This window comes from Ambystoma mexicanum, chromosome 1q (assembly GCF_040938575.1).
Source record: "Ambystoma mexicanum isolate Mex_15411 chromosome 1q, UKY_AmexF1_1, whole genome shotgun sequence".
NCBI lineage: Eukaryota > Metazoa > Chordata > Amphibia > Caudata > Ambystomatidae > Ambystoma > Ambystoma mexicanum.
Genome location: NC_090922.1, coordinates 133897312 through 133913905, shown reverse-complemented (window position 1 = coordinate 133913905; position 16594 = coordinate 133897312).

Sequence of the window (16594 nt, the reverse complement as noted above, 5' to 3'; positions counted from 1 at the left end):
TTCGTCGGTTTCAGAAACAGTCCTTTGTTTCATTGGGGTATGGTAGTTGATTGTCCAAAGGATGGATTGTAGTGCATGAGCAAAAATGAGCTAAATAACATGGCGCTGATGCGCGGCCATTTTGGATATTCGCTTCCAAACTGCAATGAAAGTCTACGTTTATGTGAGCTGTGATTTTTTTATTGTGAAGCAGATGAGCTTATTATGGAGTACAGTTTTCGCATTGTTCACTCAAGGACATGCTGAGATGGGAGTCGGAGATGTGCAGGTGCATTGATAAGGGGTGCTGGGAATGAGCGTGTGTGAGATGTGCTATGTGTTTACGCTACTGTCTGGATTTTTCAGCTCTTGCCTCCGATGCTTGCTGTCTGTCCTTTGGCCGGGGACAGTCGGTAACTTATGAGGGGCGGGTATTTGTCCCCCTTAAGAAGAGAGATATCCCAAGAAGAGACAGAGAATTGGAACCCAGGTGTTGAAGTCTCGCTGAGACGCAGGACGCTCTGCTCCAGACCCTGTTGATTGATGTGGAATCTATCTGCCTACTTGCCTTGGGACTGGGTAGTGTTGTTGTGGCCGAGATGGAGCTTTCTCCTACAATTGCACTAACAGTGATGTATATCTACTGTGTTTACTCTTGTCCATGTATTCATGTATAACCAGTTGCATTTATTTTATAGTAATATGTATACTAATAGCATGTGAATAAAGGGCCTATAAAGAGGCAATTATTTTCCAAGTAATGGTCTAAGCGTCCATTATTGCCTTCCTGAGGCCAAGAAATTTTAGTTTGTGTAATAGGGCAAGTGCCGAGGTCATTACATGAGTCTGAAAAGCATAACAGATAGCTGGAACATCGGCCAGAGAATGTATATTCTCGCCCCCGCTGTTCCAGCCACCTGATTGGCTAATGGCCCCTCACCGGGTGGGAATGACAGAAGGCGCAGGGTCATATGACTTATCCCAATGTATGAAAATGTAGCTTCCGCTCAACAACAGTTTCATTCTATGCTATATGCAACTCAGTCAGTAAAAACATATATTTGATTTCAGTCAGCGGAATGTGCTTTTTTATTCATTATATGCTATATGGCATTCAATCATTGTTTATATTTAGTTGTAAGTGAATTTAAGTAAGGGGTAAATGCAAAAAATGTATGTCACATAAGCATTTCAATAATAAGAACATGTTTTTACCATATTGTTTTCAGTAGTGAACACAAACATCCCAAAATATGAAATTGTATATTTCTTTTCATTGAATCACATACTAGAATTTCATTCTATGATATCACCCATCAATATCATTGTTTCCTTATATGACAGAAATGTTTTATCTTGTGATGTATGCAATTATATACACATATATATATATATAACCTATATATTTTTGAGCATATTATTTTTGCAACAGAAATATGTGTTGGAAATGCTGAACTATGCCCCAAACTGCCCCCGTGGACATGAACATACTCTTTAGCGTTGAAAAGCTCTGGTCAAGAAATATGAAGTGTTTTGCATGAGGAAGAATTACTGCAACAGCAATTACAGTTCATTGGAAGAACAAGGTCTGCTTTGCGCAGAACTTGCATAGTAAACTGAAACTGTCTGCTGCTTAGAATTGACAGTGAGCCATAAGAAGCTGAGTGAAAGTGCCAAGGTCACACAAGGGACAGGGTCAAGTAACAGATTATGATGAATCTTGCTATATGAAAAGGTATGTTTCACTCAACAAAAGTTGAATTCTATGCTGCGTGCAAATGAGTCAGAAAAATGCTGCATTTTATTTGTCATCGGAATGTGTATTTTGTATTTCTATGCTATAAAAACAAACTCAATAAAAGTGTGTTTTTGTTTGTTTTCAGTGCATTTCAGTACAGGATTTATAACATTTGTATCATGTTATGTAAGTATTTCAATATCTAGAAAATAGTTTTCACCACATAGTATGTCATTTTCAACATAAATCATTGTATTCAATATTGAGCATAAACAACTCAGACTATGAAGTAATGCTCTCACTTACTATTATTTTTATTTTATTATATAACCTACGGTAATTTTCAGTCTCTTATATCATTATTTTACCATGCAATATCACTGTTTGCCATGTGATTCACGCATTGCACCCTGTGACATACATGGTTCATTATATCACATACACATTTTATATACTCTTTCTTTTACAGAACATGCTGAATTTTGTCCTTCAAGGCCACTCATGCTCAAAAACAAATCTTGAAAATCATTCAGTCTAGTTGTATTATGTGGTACTGTATCAGGTTACACCAATCGCAAAGTTCAAAGGTTGGGGAATCCTTGGAAAGCAGGAAAGCAAAGACTACAACCTTATGGGGCATTTAAAGAATGCTAGTTGCCTGAGCTACTTTAATGGGTAACACAATCTACAGACATATCAATTCTGTAAATGTGGCATGTTTTCCTGAATCACTATCACCCATTGCTGTCTTTCACCATTGCTCCTTTATTTTTTGGTCTTCTCTCCTGCCCTCAATTTGCCATACTCTCCTTTTCTATTCCAAATTATTAGCTCATCTATATGGGTAGTGAATTGAATATAGCTTTGATGCCCCAGCTGGGAGCAGACATGGGGTTTAACGGCATGCCAGCCCGAGCTTTGGTAGGCCTGAGCCAAGCGAAGGCCTCAGATCAGGCTGTGGGTCGTTAAACCACATATGTCATTTATAATGCGCCTCTACACAAGTGTTTTGCCATGACCGCCCCCCAGCTGGGGCATGAAAGCTATTTGCCACGTGGGTTTTACTGGGGTGCATATAGTTTTCTTTTTTTTTTCATCTGACGGGTGATGAGCTGAGCGCAAGCCAATCTCCGAACGGAGGGAAAAGAATTATGTCAAAAATGACAAAAAATTTGGAAAACATATTCCAAAATGGCCTCTGTCGCCCGAAAAGGAACCTAGTACCTTTTCTATTTAAATGGCGACTGACATTTTTCTTACTTTTTGTTCGCACTTGCGCGGGCAGTGAATGTACAATCGCCCCAGGAAAAGCAGATTGTGACTGGTCAATTTGTCTTTCCCAGGTGTAAATACATACTACTTCTACTCATTGCATGGTATTTTCGAAGAATATCAATGTTTGGAATGGTTTTTTTACATGATTGAATGACAATTGTGGACAAAAATGATATTCATAGCTTTCATTCTTCTCACAGTTGGCCCTAGCATAAGGAGGATTATAGAGGTGTTTGACCATGGATGCTAAGATTGGCCTTTAGAGCAATTTTCTGACAGTACTCATAAGTGGATTTTTTTATCCACTCTGGAGTGTTGCATTCAGGTCTGAAGAGGATGATGAAACACTTGTGGAGAAAGAGGAACGTGAGGGAGCTGAAGGCTGATAAAAGGACAGCAATGACAAAGACCTGGTCAACGAGTTTTCCTTTCCAGGCCTGAAGCACTGGGATAACTGACAGCCATGTCACAAAGAAAACCATCATAGCGTAAGAGATGCCTTGGGCGTCATTAAAGTTGGAGGGTAAAGACTGGCTTTTCATGGCAAACGCTAGTGTGCAGAAGGCCAAGGAACACAAGTAGCCATGCAACAAAAAAGGAAAAACAGAATCACCAGAACAATCCAGAACTACATATGTCTCATCCTCCGGAAACACAACAATTACCTTGGGTGGATCCAAAACCATCCAAAGTGCACAGATTACACACTGAATCAAAGGGCCTGCTAAAATGATGACAAGATACAACTTGGTTTGGATTTTTGTAGGCCTGACAATAGGGCTTGAAAAAGCACACAATATTCGAATTGTCTTTGCAAGCACACTAGACAGACAAAGGGCAAAACTAATACCAAATACAGGTCTGCTAAGCATGCATTTCCAGTCCTTCGGCTCGCCGATGATGAAAAATATGCTGGCAAAAGAGCAAAAGGACCCCAGCACGTAGCAGTGAAATGTAAAACCACCAGTAGTTTTGACGATCGGCGTGTCATCGTACTTCAAGTACACAGCCAGGACGAAGAGGGTGAGCACCATCCCCAGTACAGTGAAGATCATCATGAGGATACTAATTGGGTCCAGCCAGAAGAGGTACATGTTGCTCTTCAACCAACAGGAATCACTTGCTCGGTAAGACCACTCCGTGTTTGGACAGCGCCAGCATTTTTCAACAGCTGTAAAAAAGGGCAGATGTTGTTATAATTAAAATATTATAAATGTATTGTGGCTCTGCATGTAGTCTTCATTAAAATCCAGACATGTTTAATGCACATTCCTTCCAGTGCCTTCAATAAAGTTAACAATCTATCATATGGGTTCGGAAGAATCAAATAATGCTGTATGGCCCTTATTTGGAATAGTTAAACAACTGGAACCTTTACTCTTATCAGATGTTGCAAATGTTCTGGGTCAAAATGTTTTATTCTCTGCTAATACATCCTAATGTTTTGCAATGTTCTAATTTTTCTTATGGAAGATTTTTCTCAGGTGTCAGTCAGACTGAAGCAGAATAATTCAGTCACATATCAGGCTTTGCCCTGGATTCTTTATTCAATTACCAAAATCCGAATAAATGAAAACAATTCAGTAAGAACTCAAAGTCTGAGTTCTCACTGTAGCAGCTGGTCTTAAAGTATTACAATTTTGGATGAAAAGAAGATATAACGATTAAGCAGCACTGTGCCACACTACCCTAAAAGCCCAATTGAGTGTGGAAAGTGCATGTGCATAAGGTTGGCCATCCTATAATATGCTTGTTCTTCACTGGCGTTCATTGACCTTAAATGTTATGAGATCCAACAGAGCCATTAGGTTCATGTGTAAATGTAATTACTTGTGACGTGTGGATGACTAACCATGAGAACACTCAAGCTTAATATTGGTGAAATACCCAAAGAAGGGAAACGTATGTGAATAAGGCTCACTGTGGGGGCAGGGGGGGGTGGGGGGCGACGGGTGATCTTTAATATTATTATTAGGGAATTTATTGAGCACAGACCTAGCTTCGGGAAGACATTGGCCCTCATTATGAGATCTACCGGCAATCTCGTCTTACCGATTCTGCCTCTATTACGGACGGTGGTGGAACAGTAAGTTCCCATTCCCGTGGAGTCCAGTAGGACTCCATGGCAATGGGAACACTGAAGCACCGGCACCCATGCTAAGGGTGATGATGCTTCAGTGATTTTTCTGCTAGTAAGGGTCTGAACTAACGGCAGGTCAGGCCTACTGGTTGTTCACTGCCCCTATCAGCAGATTTTCCAGACCCGGTTACTTCTAATGAGGCCTATTGAGTACTTAACAATCATAGGAGGAAGAACACAGTGAGGGAAGCAGAGAAACAAGAGAGGGGGGGGCTAACAACAGGTAAGGGGGGGGTAATTTGGTAGCAAGAGTTATACAAGCAACCAGGGGAGGAAACAGTTAGGAGTGGATCACCCAGTCTCATGTAGGGTAGTGAGTGGAGGGTGTGTAGACCTATGTATTAGCGCTGAATATTTCATGCTAGATTGTTTTTTTATAGCAGATCCAGTTTATGGCCGGAAGGGACAAACAAGCAAATCATCCCTTAAAATTGACTAAAAGCCCTTCTCAAATATGGTACTCCACGTTTTATTCATGCTTCTCCTTCAGACTGCAGTCATAGCCTACTTTCTTGTTTAACATGAAAACACATTTGTTATTTTCTATTGAATTCATGATAATTTGGCCAGTTCAGTTTTCATCTGGCCAACATGTTTCTAGCAACTCTTTAAGGCATTGCAACCTCCAGAGTGTCTGAAATGTGATATGTGGCTGTTCACCGCTTATCAGTCCAATACTCTGTGGCAAACTACACCTGAAGAGTGCAACAGTGCCAAAATGGCATCTTGAAACAAAATATATATGAAGAGCGATAGTTGTTAATTTACAGTTTTAAATCCGTTTTGTTTATCTGCATCTGAATTACAATTCTACTACGGTAGGTAATGGGTACAACATTTAGATAATATATAAAGATAATACTTGCACTGTTGTACTGTGCGAGGGTTACTTGTACTTAGGCATGGGGGGCAGACACATTATCTTCTAGATGCAGGATATCTTGCATACACATGCATTATTTGCCTAAAGTGTCAATGGTCTCTCAGTATGGTGTTATATATACAGTTTGTCTTTTAACAAACTATTTCATTTGAATTGGTGTACTTGTTTTATGGAAAAACCCACACACACAGACACACACACCTTCCCACATATTTCCAATGGCTGTACACAAATAAGAAAATAGATATATTTTTAAAATGTAGAATGAGAGTCCAAGAATCAATATGGTGGTGCCCATGTGCAGTAAAAAGATGCAGCTTGCCTGATTGTTAGGCTTGAATGCAAGGGAATTGGTTCCATTGCCCACTTCTTAAGTTTGAACATTGATCAATTGTCACCAATTATTCTATTACTCACTTAGGAGCAACGGTAGAACCAAAGCTTCTATGGCACTTTTAGATGTAGGGTGAGAGAAGCTGTCAGCCTGATCGTTTTTCTTTTCATAAAAAACAATTATAAAATTAAACCAAAATCACAGAACATGAGATTACTCTAACTGCAGAAACCAGATTTGCCCAAACTCATCTATTATCCACAGCAGCACAAATGTCTAATGTACAAAATAATTTCCAGCCGTTTGACCCAAACATTGAAGTGTGATAAATCCCTTTATTGGAAAAGGATTACGACAAACTAAGAGGAGCGCATGAGACCTAATGTGTTTTCCACATGTAAATGGGGCTTGGGCGAGGCTCATGCAATGGAGCACTGCATCCAAGCTACCAACAAAGCTCAATTTCTTGAACCGTCATGCTTTTTAGCCACAGGAGACAGTGCAAAGGCACCAAGGAGAATCTCTAATTTTGTTACCACAAAAAAACAGAAAATTGACACAATAATGTAGTTTGTTTTTAGAAAACGGAACTGTAGAACTGTTCCAAATCAGTACACTACCCCCATAGTGATGGGGAACTAGACTGCTTCACAGAAAGTAAATGGTTAATTGTGTTAGACCTGAGTAAATGTTACTACCAGATTCAGATGACCTTTCAGGACAAAGAAAACACATTATCTGTCCTCTGGGATTCTCGAGTTGAACTGAATGCCCCAAGGAAACATAGATGTGCCAGTTACCTTCCAAGAGGGAGAATACCTTTAGGGACATGACACTGTTGAAATACTGATGTATCTTGACAAAATTGGGTTTGGAAAGAGCCCGAAGAGCATGGTGAGAGACTTATAAAGGTGTTAGATTGCCCGAGGGCCCAGAAGTGGCAGTTTTGCAGGAGCTCCCCTAAGTATATTGGGCACTTAGCAGCAGCCACAGGTATTGCTGTTGATTTCTCCAAGGTGCAAGTACTCTAGAACTGATCCAGTCCAAAGACCCTGAAGGTGTTTCGGAGTGTCCTAGAATTCTGCAACTACTACTACTACTACTACATCAAACTTGTACCAGGCTTCGTCAAGATCTCTCATCTGCCTTCAAGCTAACATTGTTCCCTCACATCTAACCTGCTTCTGTGCCTCACTTTCTCTTCCTCCACTCTAACACTTCATCCATAATTGTCACATCCCTCACACAACTGGCTGTACCCCCTTGGTGCACTTAAAATGTATAATGTTGATTGGCCTTAATCTATGTAGGTCCAACCATGTATTTCCCCCGGTGACTGTTCCACTTACTCTCCACCACAACCTGCTCAGAATGGCAGTGGAATTCACCGCATTGTAAGAAGCTCACCTCTTCACATCAAATCTGAGATCGTATCTATTGTATGTTCTTTTGCAATCAAAAGAGCATTGTTCTTCCCTGTATATAAATATAAAAAAATGTAGAAAGATCAGTTGGCAACTCACTGAGTTCACAAACCCCTTAACGAGAAAGTCAGTTGAAAAGGTGAAAACCCACTCTACAAAGTGTGAGAGCCTTTTGTGCAGGGTGAACTGTGACATGCAAACTCACTGAAGTACCAGTACTAGCTTTTGCTCTCCTCTTTCTGCCCTATGGCTTACTATGACAGGGTACCAACCTGGAAGGACTTGAAGCTGCATTATATTGAGGTGATGACAATGATTTGTGACTGTCTGCCTTTGCCAGCTGAGGTCTAGCCTTATTCAAGAGACAGGAAATAGAATAAAAAGGCCTGTTACATTAAATGCCAGAATTGACACAAAGCCACTGATTTACATATTAAAGCCATTGAGGCTGGGTGCCACAGGCCAGCAATGGTTTGCCTCTTTGTTCCTGTACGATTGCCATCTGCAGTACAATCCAAGAAGGATAACATTGATGCTGATATTTTATCCAGAAGACACCCAGCATCGACCAAAGTGGATCAAATTTCTAGCACCAAGTGTCAAAGCCATATGCAAAGTCATCAGCATACAAACTAATAATGGGATACATAATCATTTTAGAGATGTGGAACGTCTGGAAGTGACGTTAGAAGCCATGCTAACACGATATTGTAATGTTATGAGACTGGCAGCATCCAAGATGGCTAGATTGGTTAGAGATGAGGTGTGCCTTGCACAACTGGCTGACTGCAGCATGTTAGAGTTTTTGAAAGGCAAAGAATCAGGACAATAACTGCTGAACCCATATGCATGTATTAGTATTGGCCGAACCCCAAAACCTTCTCCCGTAATGATAGGCTCACAACTTGTGTCAAGTGTTGGCAATAAAAGGCCGTAGGAATTTATTGTACAGATATGAGTTATGGCAATGGCAATAACAATATCACATATCATGATGGTATCATACTTTTGGGCACCGGGTGCTGAGGTTACCCCCTCTGACCCGTGCCACCTTCTTGTGTCCCACGACTTGTTGTGGGCACCGTACAGTGCCTTGTACTTCTTTTTGTTCTTCTCCCCTTTTTGTAGGGTGGGCAGGTTCTGTGGTAAAGAAGCAAGAATATTTGGAAGACACTGAGTAAACAGTGAACCTCCTGTTTGCTTGGGTCCCCGTTCAGGGTCCACAAACAGATTGTGTTTACTCTGATCATGCTCTCTCCGCGGCAGGGGCCTCCCTCTGGAACAGCCTTCCTGCCTCCCTGAAACTTGAGGAGAACCATCTCCGGTTCCGGAAGCACCTCAAAACCTTCCTCTTTGCTTCTGCTTTCTCTCTCCCTCTCCCCTGCTGAACAGCTAATTTAATTCCTCACTGAAACTGCACTGATCCTGCAAATGGACCACTCTAAATGGCCTCGGCCCTGGGCCCCGCCACTCTCCACTTGCACTGATGCCCTGGAACCCCTTTGCACTGCGGGACTGTCTCTGTATCCCTACAGCCCCCCCCTCCCCCAGCACTTGTTCTGCACTTACCTCACACTTGCCACCAGCTGGCCCTATTTATTTATTTATTACGTTACGCCACTTACCTTGTACTGCACTTCCCCCCCTCCCCTTCCCCTTGCACTTTTCCCCCTCCCCCACCCCTGCACTTGCGCGATCTGAATGACACCTGGCCTAGTAAGATCGTTGTCTGTCTCCCCTTGTCCCCCCCTCCCTGCCTCGTCGCGCATTGAAACACATGTGTATAGGCGCGTTACAAATACCATATCATATCATATCATATAGAACCCATGGAGGCCCTCGGTCTTTGTTGTGTATTTGGTGGGGGCTGCTGTTGTCACAGCCCCCGGCCGGATAGCCGACTGTCTGACCCCCTGGTGGGGGCAGATCTTTGAATCTGGGCCCTGCCTGATGGTTGTTTTCCTTATGGCGCTTAGCACCTTGCTGTTTGGAGGAAGGGTGAGATGACTGTTCGCACCTTACCCTTCCGTGGCTTTGTGCTGCCGAGACTGCGTGTCTCCGTAGCTGGGGGGAGGAGAGGAGCAGGCACGGGGAGGTTGGGGCTGCCCCTCTCCCAGCTGCCGATGGTAACAGCAGTTACCCTGCCTTGGTTGTGGGATGCCCATGCATCATTGCCCACAAATGGCTGAGGGTAAGTGTATCAGTCCAGATTCCCACCTTCATCTGCGAGACTGGAGGAAACTATTACTAAAATTATGCCTTCTGTACAAGGAGGCTAATAATTCTGATCAGCACACAGTCATCAAGTTTAGGTTTCCACAACATTTCAGGAAACAATTGCTGTATTTTCTACATACGCGCACTAGTAAGAATAAAGTTCCACTGGTCACACTAAGCCCAGGATTCTTAGGCCTACTACTGAAAACAGTGTAGATGTTGCATAGGTCAAAGCTACCAGCAGTACACGTGTCATCTTGAGATTACTGGGCCCCTACCTCTGGTGTGCATGGATTTCCTATTAACATGAAAGGAAAACAATACGCCCTGGTGGTAAGAAATAATTCCACTAGGTATGCCCACACTTTCCCATGAAGGACAGAAAAGTTTCCACGATTGCCAAGCACTGTGAGAAAAACTAGTTTGTGCACTATGGGTGGGGCGCACATGTTAATTCTGACTAAGCGTCGGATTTTGACTCCAAACCTGATGCTGAACACAGTGGGAATCGAAAAATCCCGACTTTCACACTATCAATCCAAGAGAGGTGCTTATACCAGGCACTTCAACTGTAGTCTTTTGAACATGCTTGTCACTCTGCAGCCCGATAAAAAGATTAAGTGAAGTCAACTTGTTGCCGCCTTGGCTCATGTCTATAATGTCACGGAAAATGACAATCTATGAGGCTCTCCATACCGCCTCATGTGTGTAAGAGGTGCCAAATTGCCAATGGATCTATGTTTCGGAGTTACCCCTAGGTGGGAGTGGCCATGAAACGTATCTGAAATATGTACAGGAACTGGATTAAGCCTAATAACTTCTTGCAGCTGAGAATAATTCAATTAAGTTCAACAGTGCTTTATTGACATGGCTCCTGTAGGTATAGGTATTACCAACGTTTGCAGATTAGCTCTATACGTGGCTGCTGGCACAATGAAAAGTGCTTAATTTGCTAGGAACTCTGGGCACCGGTAGGAGTACAGGGCGACAATGGCAGTGTGCGGATAAAAGCGGCACTGCTAAATAATGGAAAAGCACAGGTTTCCAAACGTTGGAGAAAGTGGCAGTTGAACCTCAAAGTTACCTTTGAGATTGGATGTTTCTAGAAGGATCCCAGCACATGACATAATGGAGTGACAGGGGCACTGTATAGTAAAGATGGACGAGTCTGCACCCTGAAGCGAGGGACATATCCCATTAATTAGTCTCTTCCAAGGCTTTATAAGCTCATTGTGATGAGAAATCCTTTTGTCAGCTCTAAAAACAATATAAACATGTGCGATGTGGAGAATTGGAGTTACCATAGCTCTCAACGATTTGCGACGCAAAGGCGGGTGAAATCACCCGATTTTGTTTTTGGCGGGTGAGACGCCCATTGGAATGAATGGGTGTGCAGGAGGCTTGGCGGGTGAGTCGGCCCTTTACAAGGCGGGTGACACCCACCAAATGCGTGTGAGTTGAGAGCTATGAGTTACTGCTGCTTATAGTTTGGGATTGATCCTTTTATCTAATGTCACTGATAGGTTTAAGAATGATGAAATTAGACAAACACATTCCTAGTAGTTATGATAGAGTGAAACTTTCCATTCACCACGTTTTAGTGTTTAGACCACAAGGAGTAATGTCACAGTCTTCCGATAAAAATGATTCCGGTGACAAATGAACATTCGCAATTCACTTGAGGGCCATGTGATCCAAGACAAATCTCGACTCTCAGACCCTCCCCTGGGCACTTTCATGGTCCCTGGCATGACTCTCCTGTTACAAAAGGGAACCCTCCATATACAAATGAGACTAAGCTCTTGACAGAAAGTGAGCAGTGTAGCTTGAACCAGTATGACATGTCCTCTCTGCTCCTAATTTACAGTCTCTGCTCCTCAGATGCCTGGTCGTGACACCCTTATAAATATATTTTACGAAATATTTCTAATGCATGGGTGCCTTCCCATGCTAGAAATGGAAACAATATATTTTTGGGTGTGTGAGTGGGTCTGCATTTAAAGTGGAGAAACATATCGCTGTAGGTCTAATGTGAATGGTACTAGCACAGAAAGAGCCTAAGTATGTTTTACTATTTCTTTCAGTGGTGGACAGTGCATCATGAGTGTTGGGGTGCAGCCTCTCCCATTATGCATAGGCTGTCACACAGATATCCCCTGTCATACATAGCACTCCCATCAGGAGTGTGTGCATGGCTGAGAATAATAACTTACTCTCTTCAGGGACAGAAGCCCTTTATACCCTTACGAACGGCGCTGCACCACATTTAGACCTGTAGGATCTCTTGCCTGCAGACACCCCTAGGATGCCTTTGAAGCTGTTAGATTTAGACACGTCTCGTGAACTAATTCGGGCTGTGTGAATGTGTGATGCTTAGAGGGAAGTTGTCAACTTCCCTCCTTGTTTCCTATTTGCACAAAATAGTTTTAAACATTATTTTTATTTTATTGTTTGTAGTGCAGACGTAGCTCGAGAGCAGCGGAGTGCTGTACGATGTTACGAAGTAAAAGTGTGTTACGCACGCGCGAGTGTAATAACGAGGTACAATGGGGTAACCTTTAAAGCGATTGCTTTATTTAACACAGGCCCACTACAGGACCATGGCCACCAACGCCACTTTCAACCGTCCACTGCCTGCCTCGCACCTGTCATCACTCGAATGTAAACACAGGCGCGAGGCAGACGTGAGACAGAACATTCCATTGTATTCACGGCGTATGAAGAAGATTTATATCACTACACATCTTCCCCCTTATAACAGAAACAATATAACACTCTATACTAAATGCAACTAGATGAAACATAACTAAAGCATAAATGTTACATAATAATTCCCACCATATAAATCTGTTACTCTTTTAATGCACATAGCCCTCCAACCAGACAGGTCCTTTAGTTACCCTACCTTTTGTGGTAACCTTTTCACTTCGCCTATCATATTCAATAGTCACTCCATTACAATCAGCATCATGACCTTCAACTTCATCATCTACAGATTGATTATTAGCATCAACATTTTGTATCTCACTTGCTCTTGCCAACCTCCCTTTTGACCATACTTCTCCTCCTTCTAAAACAACCACACCACACCTGACAGCAGCTATCTTCCTTGGTCCTATAAATTTGCTCTCGGTGCACTTTTCCACAAAACGAGGATTCTTTATGAACACTTCTTCTCCCACTCTCCAATCACGTGCTTTTACTCTCTTTCTGGTATCAAAGTGCTCCTTATTTTTCTCCTGTCCTTTTTTTTAATTAATCTCATTATTTCATTCCTGTCTACATCAACAGCCTTAGCAATTCCAAGCCATCCCGGACATCGTTTCGTACCAGGCTCCCTCCCTTTTAGAGATACAAATGGGGCTACACCCGTTATAGAATGTGGAGTTGTTAGGTAGCTCCACGTTACATGCTTTAATACCTCTCTCCACGGTTGCCTCATGTTTAATACCGACTGAATCCCCCCCCCTTCAAGTATTTGTTCACTCTCTTTACCAAGCCATTCGCCCTAGGATGGTATAGTGCTGTTTTTGTGTGCTTAATACCATAACTTGTCAAAAATGTTTTCATTCTCACTGACACAAATTGCACCCCATTGTCTGTTCCCAATTCTGATGGAACTCCTTCTCTCATAAAAACTCCTCCTAAAAATTGAATCAAATCGGGGGCGCTGTTGTGCGCCGAACAAAATGGCCGCCTGAACGTTACGCTACGAGCCAGGCAGATTCCACGATCCTTTTTATGGCACCTTCCTGCTTTGCTACCCAGCCCTGGAGAGCACAATATTTTGTGGTGACTTGGCACCATCTGACCTGATCCCGGACAAAATCGGAGCTAGGAACCCCAAGATCCGGACGTCTCCTCGCCCTTCCCCCACCGGTGGTGCGGCTTCGCGCCAATATTCGACCCGGCTGAGGGAAACTTGCCGAGCCTCCCGTCGTACCGAAGCCTGCTGTCTGATCCGTGGAGGACCAGTGGGGCGCTCCGGGGCCCCGGCCCCCTTCATCTGCTTCTGCCGGGACCCACCCCGTGGAGACAGGCCCTCTGGAGCTGCGGCCCTGCGCTTGCTCCGGGGCCGTCCCCCGCCACTGTGGGGGTGCGGCTGCGGCCGCTGCTGCTACGCGACCCAGCACTCCATCAGAGGACACCCTCAGCGCTGCCGTGGCCTGGCCCCTCCTGAACTTGGGCCGGGCGTGCCCCCCCCCCGCAAGGAGACTCGGAGGCGGGGTAGAGCTGCGGTGCGCCCTCAGACACCGGGTGCCGCGCTCCCCCGCCGACCCACATAGCAAGACTCTGACGTGAAGAAGGTACGTGGAGGGGGGGTGCTGCTTCACTCCCCCCCTGCTTGCTCTGTGTCTCTGAGGCACACTACGGACACTGACTCCATTGCAAGATTTGCACGCTCGAACTTCCTCCGGCCAGAATTCATTAGTGTGCCCCTCTGCTTCGTAGACCTACCCTCACCCGGTTGCTCCACTGGGGGTGCCCTGGGCCTCGCTGGCCACCCACATCTCCATTCTTGGGGGACCCCTGTCTCCGGAGCAGGTCACAGTGGTCTTTTGGCCACTATTCCACACAGGTCTCGCGGACTACCTGGCGCCTGCCTTGACCTGCATCATTGTTCGTGAGGCTGCGGCCTGTCTGCCCTGCCGGCGGAGCATTGCGCTGGGAGGTGCTCTTCCCCACCCCTCCTACAGACGCACTTGGTCAATCTAATTTGGACCCCTGCTCTCTCAGTAGCTATTGGGCACCATCACCCCAGCCCCGAGGTCACCTACACTCGGGGTTCTCGGACGCTGCCCTCCACGTCTCCCGGGGCTAGCTGAGTCCCCACAGTCTGTACCGGCAACCGCAAAATCATATACACGGATCCATAGCCACTGGTCCCCCTGTACGGCTGCCTGCTTCACACCATAACTCGCATATTGTCTTATGGGGTGCATGGTCCGAGCTCTCCCCACCTCTCTTCTGGGACTGCTGGAATCCCCCTCACTCCACTCGATCTCCAACGTCGTCAAGATGACTAAGGGGGGCACGAAGAAACAGAGCTCCATCAACATGTTTGCGAAGACACCGGTTAGATCGCCAGAGGAGACCACAGAGCAGACCCCTGCCGCATCATCATCTGTCGCAGCCCCGGAATCCCAAAATATGATGGACTTTATCCGCGAGGGCTTCACCGCACTTCACTCAAAATTAGAGGACATGAACGGCACCATATCCTCTATTAAGGCCCACATTGAGAGGACGGATAGCCGATTGTCGGAGGTTGAGACACGGGTGGGCTCCGCAGAGGATGCACTGGGTGCCTTGCGTTCTGAGGTCGTTGCCCTTTCTAACCGAGTCCTTGATGTGGAAAAGAAGAACGAGGACTTGGAATCCCGATCAAGGCGTAACAACCTCCGCATTATCGGTGTTCCCGAGAACGAGGTTCATGAACCAATGGAGGATTTTGTTGAGCATACATTAATGTCGATCCTCGATTCACCCAAGCTTTCCCCGCACTTCGCTATAGAGCGGGCACACCGAGCCCTGACGGCTAAACCCAAGCCTGGTGCTCCACCCCGGCCCATCATAGCCCGTGTGCTGAACTTCCGTGACCGTGATGCCCTCCTTAGGGCCGCGAGACTCAAGGGTGAGCTACTACTGGGCGGCGCAAGGATTCATCTTTACCCAGATTTTTCAATGGCCGTCCAACGTGAACGCAAGACTTTCCAAGCGGTGAAGCGCCGGCTGCGAGACCATTCAATCAAATACGCCATGCTCTATCCCGCCAAACTTCGCATAGAACACGCCAACCAGGTGTTCTTCTTCACAATTCCGGAGGAGGCCTCCAAGTTTATGGACGAACATTTCCCAGGCTGATCCCCCTCCTCTGATCACGGTTCTACAGTAATCCTTCTATCCCGTTGGGGAGGGGCCAGGCCCGGCCGCCCTCCTGCATTGGGGCCACACTGACCCTTTATTTTGTAATCTGCTTGTTTTGTCTTATTCTACAAATATGTGCCACATCAACATGTGCAAAAACTCCATCCAAGTTACATGCAAAATTCCTACTGTGGGCACCTTTTGTCTTACTTGGATCTGCCGCGGCCCGGGGTGACGCGGCCAGTCCGGTCTACAGGCCCCCAGGCGTTGATGCCGCTGGTTTGGTTATGGTTGAGGGGTTTTGGGATTGTCATCCCTCTGTTTGGGGGGGGGGTGGTGGGTGGGGGTGGGTCATGTTTGGGGTTATGTTACACAAAAACTGGCGTTGGCAGCGAAGGCGGACCGCGTGGCAATACTCATGAACTGGTACCGCAGGGCTGCTAAACTAGCTCGTTGGCTATTGACGCTTTTCCTGATACAAACGCCACTGCATCTGTGATTGAGAGTGACCTGACCTTCATGAGCTGGAATGTACGGGGGTTGGGCAATTATAAAAAGATGAGGCAGCTCCAGTTGCAGGCCGAGCGTCATGGGTCCAAGATCCTCTTTTTACAAGAGACACATGCCCGCACGGAACAGTGTATGCGATTTGCTAAAACTTGGGGTCCCCATAGATTTTTCACTGATTTTTCTACCCAAAGCCGCGGGGTCATGACCCTCATCCATAAGAGTCTGA